Here is a 7,919-nt window from a genome sequence, read left to right on the forward strand (position 1 = left end):
ATATTATTCCATCCGTAGTTAAAAAATAGACACAGATGCATATTTGTCTACATATAAAAATGCCCACAAAACAGTCTAGAATGTTACACAAAAAATGACTCTCAGTGGTTGTCTCTGGGGTAGGGGAAAGGTAGAGTTGGAATGGATTAAAAAGGAACTTCGACTTTTTTATTGTATGCATTTCTGCTTCATGGTTTGGTTTTGTTGTTTTTACAACAGGTTGTATTAATATATCACTTATGTACATTTAAAACACAATTTCTTAAGAGAAAATTCTGTGGTAGTTTGTTCATTTTTTAAAACCAAAATGTAATTAAAACCCCAAACTTAACCAATTTTTGTGTAAAAGAAAAAAGTAAAATCTAATGTTAACTTGCCCAGCATGGTCTTTGCTGATTAGAACCTCATCATGAAACTCTTATGTTCTGAAAGGTCAGGGGTAAGTATACGTTAAGACAAAAAGACCCTTAAGTTTGGAGGGCAGAGTGGCAGCCTCCAAGAGGGAAGGAGGTGGAATTTCAAATACAATCTCCTTTTGCACTCCCAGCTCAGACTCTTGCTTCACATTTGGAGTATGGTGAACTGGTCAAGAACATGGGCTTTTGCATATTGGTTATATGCAACTTACTGAATAAACTAGGTAGCTACTACTTTTTACTCCTTTTTTACAGACGAGGAAATGGATGCACAGAAAGGTAATTTAACTTGCCCGAAATTACACAAGCAAAAGTGGTAAAAAGTGGTAAACCCAAGTCATTTGATCCCTGAGCCTGGGTTGTTTTTGTTGTGTGTGTTTTTATTTTATTTTGTTTTAATCCTCACCCAAGGATATTTTTCCCATTGATTTTTAGAGAGAGTGGAAGGGAGGGGGAGAGAGAGAGGAGAGAGAAACATCGATGTGAAAGAGACACATTGATTGGTTGCCTCCTATAGGCACCCCACCGGGACTGGGGATCGAACCTACAACCCAGCTACTCACCCTTGACCAGAATCAAACCCTCAACCTTTCAACCTTTCAGTGCACAAGACAATGCTCCAACTAACTGAGCCACCCGGCCAGGGCTGAGCCTGGGTTCTTAGATCTTACACGGTGGGGCCCAGCTTTGGATCCCAGCCCCCACCAACATCACAAGCCCGGACACATCCTGTAACCTCTCTAGGCTTCTGGTTTCTCCTCTATCACATGAGAATGAAATGAGATAATATATTAAAGGACCGAGTACACTGCCTGGCATATGCATAACGCTCAATAATAAATTGTAGCCATTAGTATTATTATCTAACGATATCTATACAGTGGGGCCTTGACTTACGAGTGTCCCTACTACCGAGTTTTTTGAGATATCAGCTGTCTCTCCTCCGATTTTTTGCATTGAGTTGACAGAGTAATTTGAGTTAACGAGCTCCTTAACGAGCTCCTTAACGAGCTCGGTCTCAGAACAAATTAAACTCATAAGTCAAGGCCCGCTATTACCCCTTTGGCGGTAAAGCCAGCTACCTTAGGGACCAGAGACCAGAACACCAGGGCCCCTCGCCCAGGCTGCCCCCCCCCCCAGGGAGCAGTTAGGGGCGCCCCTAGGCAATGCGATAGGGTGTGAGTTCGATGGGGGAAAGTCTAAGAAATAGAGGGGAAGGTGTTAAGGGTCTGCAGGGTTGGGGTGGTCGCCGGAGTAGGTTTGGAGTGTGCTGGGGAAGGAAGAGGAAGCCCCGATTGGGAAATGGCTCAGCACAGTACCTTTCTCATTGCGAACCAGGACGGCACCAGCCGTGGACTGAATGGGCGGTTGTTTCATGAGTGTCTTGGGGCCAACATGTTCATGGCAGCGGCTGTACTCCCAAAACTTCACTGATTCCAAATAGTAAACAGCTATCAACTCCAAAACAAAAAAATCCTCTCCAACTAGAGGCCTTGGACGTTGCCACTCGACTAAAGGAAACACCACCTAAGGAGGAGCTAGAAAAGCCGGAAGTATGCAACCAGAGGATTGTGGGATTGTGAAGGACCCCTGGGTGCCTACAGCTAGAGCAGCGGTTCTCAACCTGTGGGTCGAGACCCCTTTGGCGGTCAAAGGACCCTTTCATAGGGGTCGCCTAAGACCATCCTGCATATCAGATATTTACATTACGATTCATAACAGTAGCAACATTACAGTTATGAAGTAGCAACGAAAATAATTTTATGGTTGGGTCACAACATGAGGAACTGTACTTAAAGGACCAGAAGGTTGAGAACAACTGCGCTAGAACGTGAGCCTGTTATTGCGCATGTACATAGTCAGCCCTGTAGTCCTCAGTCTCACAATGTGACTTCTGGCAGGAAATTATCTCTGTTGAGATTTGCTGTTCCCTTGCAGCGAGGAAGATCAGAATTAAAGGTTTCATTTGTTACCTTGGTTTGAAGCGGAGGACAAGGAGCCGAGAGTACGACCAGCTCTACGAGGAGTAACAAACGCACCTCACGGGAACTGCAGATGAAGCGCACGGCAATCGAAGCCTTCAATGAAACCATCAAGATCTTCGAAGAGCAGGGCCAGACTCAAGAGAAGTGCAGCAAGGAGTATCTGGAGCACTTCCAGCATGAGGACAATGAAAAACAAATGGAGAGGATTCTGCTCAACTCAGAACGGCTCAAGTCTCGCATCACCGAGATCCACAAGAGCCACATGAAGCCGAAACAGGAGCTGTGGACACAGACCTTGGACAACCGGGAGATCCATAAGCACATGAACAGCCTGAAGCCAGACCTCATGCAGCTGCACAAGATCCGAGACCAGTACCTGGTATGGCTCACCCAGAAAGGCGCCCGGCAGAAGAAAATCAACGAGTGGTTGGGAATCAAAAATGAGACTGAAGACCAGTATGCACTGATGGAGGATGAGGATGACCTCCCCCAACATGAGGAACGAACCTGGTATGTGGGCAAGATCAGCCGCATGCAGGCTGAGGAAATGCTGAACAGCAAGAGGGATGGTAACTTCCTCATCCATGAAAGGAGCCAGCAGGGCTGTGATGCCTGCTCTGTGGTGGTGGATGGCGATACCAAGCACTGTGTCATCTACTGCACGGCCACTGGCTTGGGTTCTGTGGAGCCCTACAACCTGTACGGGTCTCTGAAGGAGCTGGTGCTGCATGACCAGCACACCTCCCTCGTGCAACACAATGATGCACTTACTGTCACACTGGTACATCCCGTGGGAGCCCCAGGCCCTGGGCCTGCCCCCCCACACACAGCCCTCTGACTCATACAGAGCAAGACCCCATCTTTCTGTCTGTCTGTCTCTCTTCTTTGTGAATCTTTCTCTTTCTCACTCTCTCTCTTGCTTTCTCTGAGTCTTTCTCTTCCTGTCACTCTTTCTATCCCCATCTCTGTCCTCTCTGTCTCTCTTAGTCTCTGTACCTCTAAGTCTCTGTTAAAGGAGCATACCTCCTCCACCCCATGCCCCCTATCCCCATGGGTACTGCCCTCCCCCAGCTCTGGCTGCCCCCACCAGTTCCTTCAGTTCCCCCAAGCTCCCCCTGCCTGTACCTGCCATGTTTACAAAGGCCCCTGAGATGCTCAGCCCCAGCCTGTTGCCCTGATTTTTAAGCCATAGATCTGGGGTCAGAGCAGGAAGATGGCAGGAAGGAACTTCTCTGGGCTACTTCCAAGAACCTCAGCTGTGACATTTGGGGCCAGGCTGGTCCCACCCCACAGACCCATCTTCCTCTCCAAACCCTGAAGTGAAACCCACACCAGTTACCCTCACATGGAACTGCTGCCCAGAAGCCCTGCTCCCCCAAAAGCAAAATTATTAAAAACTAGAGACCTGGTGCATGAAAACTCATGCACTGGACAGGGGTCCCTCAGCCCGGCCTTCCCCCTCTCCCAGTCTGGGAGCCCTCAAGGGCGGGAGGCGACCTGGCGATCAGGGGAAGGTGACACCCCATCACACTTCTGCTGCTGCCACTGCCAGCAGCACAAGCCTCAGCTGGCCCTGGTTACCTGAGCCTCGGGCGGCCCTGGGCAACTGGGGGGCTGAGGGCGGGGCTGGCCACACCGTGCTCCTGCCACTCCCCCCCCCGTGGGGCTGAAAGGACTGGGGGACTCCGGCGGGGCTGAGGGGACTGGGTGCTGCCATCTTGTGGCTGTGGGCACCGCCATCTTTGTGACGGTGTGACAGTCAATTTGCATATTCCCTCTTTATTACATTAGATAACCTCAAGAGCTGGATCCTATCTAACCCCAGGCTTCCCAGGAACCGAGGCTGCTGCAGGTACTGCTGGGCCAGACGAGATGTACCACTGCCCCCATGCAATTTCAAGGCTTCTCCTTGATCATGTTAGGTTCTGATTTTATTTTCTTGACTGTAAACCCATTTTCTCCTCTTCTGGGACAAGAACCCTGGTTTTGTCCCAAAAACCAACTAGGCTGGCAGGTGGGTTTTATATGGTACATTGATACTGATGTGGATATAAAACATTGAACTAAAAAAAAAAAAAAAAAGGAAAATGGGATAGTGACGAATAAGAAACTTTGGAGACAGTGAAGGGCTGTTTGTCCAGACTGTTGAGAGCTAAGAATTAGAGTTTGATTGGGATAGAAATCCTGCTAATAGTACCTGATGCCTGAAATCTGAGCACTCTACTTTTAGGTTTTCCAGTTCAAGTTTTTGGAGACTGCCTATTAAAACATTTCTGGTTGGAAAGTGTTTGTATAGAAGCCCATAAGTATTAAGTACTTGCTGTGTTTACCATGCTTAGCTCTCTGTAAGGAATATGGAATAATGTTAAATGCCTCATGTTCTCAAGAAGCTTGACTTTTAAAATAAAAAATAAAGAAGAAATATAAATATTAAAAATTAAAAAAAAAAGAAGCTTGAGTTTTAGGGGCAAAATCCAGCAGCTGGGCAAGTGTTTAGGGGCGATCAGCCAGGCAGGCGAGCGGTTAGGAGCCAGCGGGATTGGGCTTAAACCGGCAGTCAGACATCCCCCGAAAGGTCCTGGATTGCGAGAGGGTGCAGGCTGGGCTGAGGGACCCCCTCCCATGCATGAATTTTGTGCACCAGGCCTCTAGTATAATAATGAGAATCCAAAGACTTCCTTTTTCTGATTTCACCACAAATTTCTAGTTGAAAAGACTGCCTTGAGATTGCTTCACACTTGCTGGGGCTTTTGTGTCACACAAGCAAGCATGAAGCATGTCATTCTGGAGAAATTGTAGAGGTAAAACAGAGGTGCAAGAAGGGCAAACACTAAAACATGCAGGAGGCCCCTCTACCTGTCCCGATTCCAACAATGGGGGTTCTGCCACCTTACAACCAAAGAGAAGAGCTACAAATGGCCAATCTCCAGAACACCTACTTCATACAGATCTTCAGTGTTCTCCTGATCTTACTCAGATCTTGAAAGGGACCTATATGTCAAAGGCTGGTTGCTAATCAACTCCCCCTTCTAATAAATCATTACTTTTGGAGGTTTTTTTAAAGTCCACTTAACCCTTTACCATTAATATATTTTCTGTAGTGAAAATTTAAATTTAGCATTAACCCTGGCCAGGTTGCTCAGTTGGTTGAACTGTCGTCCTGCACACCAAAAGGTTACAAGTTCAATTCCCAGTCAGGGCACATATCTAGGTTGTGGGTTCCATGCCTGGTCAGAGCGTGTACGGGAGGCAACTGATCAATGTTTCTGTCACATTGGTGTCTCTCTCTCTCTCTCTCTCTCTCTCTCTCTCTTACTCTATCAATAAAAACATATCCTCCAGTGAGAATTTTTTTTAAAAAATTAGCATTAATATAGTCTGTTCGTGAGGGTTTTTTAAATTTTCTTAAATGCTGTTGATGTGTCGATTGAACTACCAAGAGAGAATGAGTGGGAGGCTAGCCGAACAGTGTTGGTTAGCAGCTTTTACACTTTGTCCTTGTCAACCTCACTCTCATTTTTCATGATAATTTCATCTGTCAGTTGGCAAGCTTTAAAATGGATTTTTAAAAGATATATCTGTGGCAACAAGTTGCAAACTTGTTTTTTTTTTTCTTCCTAGGTGTTTCTTTCTCATGCCTTTCTGAGAAAATGTCATTAATATTTCATCAAATGTGAGAGATGAATTCCATAAATATGAGCATATTTTTATTGTGAACTATTGTTGAATTCTTTTTATGGAGCACCTATCCTCAGGTCCTCTGTGACTCTGGTTTCCATAAGCCCTCTCTCCCCCCATCTTCCCACAGGAGGGACTTTTAGTTTCCCAAAGTCACCATGGATGAATTCACAAGGCTCACAGGCCCAGGCATGACTCTCATTTGCCAGCAACTGCTACTTTCCTGAGTAGCTCTTTGATGATCACCTGATTCCCATTGTCTTATATTAACATTTGCAGGATACTTGGTATTTCTCATTCCTACAACTTATCTGTGCCTTGGGCAAATGACTTAACCTCTCTGAGTAGGTGTTATTTTTTGCTCATCTGCAATAAGGGAACAATAACACCTACTTTGTAGGTCATTGTAGGGATTAAATATATGTAAAGTTCTGATCATAATGCCTACCACACAGCCAACATTTGATGTCTGTTACGATAATTTTTTGTCTTGAACTTATCTGACTACTGTTCTTATTTAATGAGGGAGGTGCTATTATAATGAATGGTTAGAGACCTGAATAACCCTGTTCTATGGGCTTCCAGGTGAACTTGTCCTTTGGGTCAGAATGGCCAGGGTACCCCTATGGGAAGTCTCTTCCCAGCTTCCTCGGTGCTTTCAGAAATGACTTCTGGACACTGCTGGTGGGTCCAGGCCTCGGTCAGAGGTAGCATACCTTGGAGACCCAGTGCTCACAGTGTAGACTGAGACTAGGATTTAAATGCCAGCTCCACCATTTATTAGCATGTGACTATAACACTAAAAATTATTCAACCTTAGTTTTCCCATCTATAAACTGGAGATGGATTGTATCTTGGTAAGAAGCACTTCTCAACTTAACCGGTTTGGCTCAGTGGATAGAGCGTTGACCTGCGGACTAAAGGGTCCTAGGTTCAATTTCGGTCAAGGGCATATACCTTGGTCACGGGCACATCCCCAGTAGGGGGCGTGCAAGAGGCAGCTGATCAATGTTTCTAACTCTCTATCCCTCTCCCTTCCTCTCTGTAAAAAAATCAATAAAATATATTTTTTTAAAAAGAAGAAGAATGCAGCCCTACTGACACCTCAGTTTTAGCCTGTGCAACCCTAACATGAGTGTGCCAGATTGCAACCTACAAAACTGGGAGAAAATTAATGAATGTCAATTTAAGACACTATAACAGTGGTAATTTGCTACAGCAGCAATAGGAAGACAAATGTACTCATTTCCAATGAGAAACTCATGTTTCTCAAATTCTCTGCCCTGTTTGGTATCTTTGATTCTATCCCTCACATTTTCAGTCGTATTCACTCAGATGTACTAGTAGAGATGAATCCATAAATTCTATATTTACTCTAAAATTGAAATCCATATTCATTATAGGATGAGAGTCAGATTGCACATCTCCTTGTGTGAAGTTTCTCTGTCATTTATACACAATTAGAGTTCAGGAACACTATTAGAGTTCAGGGAAGTCACTGTGCCACAGAAATGAGTGTGCTTTGAACATAAAGCCAGTCAGCCTGGAGAGGCAAAAGAGATGTTTTAAAATTCTGTCAAATGCCTTTGAATCTAGATTAAGCCTAGCTTTTATAGGAAAGAACCCCAATTTCAGAAGTGACCTTTAGGTACCTAAGGGGAATGTTGCAAAGTTTCAAATGCCTTATAAAAGTCCTAGGAATGAATACAATATCACTTTTTATAAAACCTTGCAGTGCAAATTGAGCGAATTCTGGCAGAAATGCCAACAAATAGTTATGGTAGACCTTAAGGAAGCCATGGTTTATTTTCTTTAACCATTTTGTTTAGAGCCTGGGAAC

The 7,919-nt window shown here is 45.0% G+C and overlaps 1 pseudogene; it reads left to right on the top strand.

Moving 5' to 3' along the window:
• The first annotated feature begins 679 nt into the window (after positions 1 to 679).
• On the top strand, positions 680 to 3,239 carry LOC102242463 (annotated as a pseudogene).
• Positions 3,240 to 7,919: the final 4,680 nt, after the last annotated feature.

Source organism: Myotis brandtii, unplaced genomic scaffold (assembly GCF_000412655.1).
Source record: "Myotis brandtii unplaced genomic scaffold, ASM41265v1 scaffold389, whole genome shotgun sequence".
In the NCBI taxonomy this organism is placed as follows: domain Eukaryota; kingdom Metazoa; phylum Chordata; class Mammalia; order Chiroptera; family Vespertilionidae; genus Myotis; species Myotis brandtii.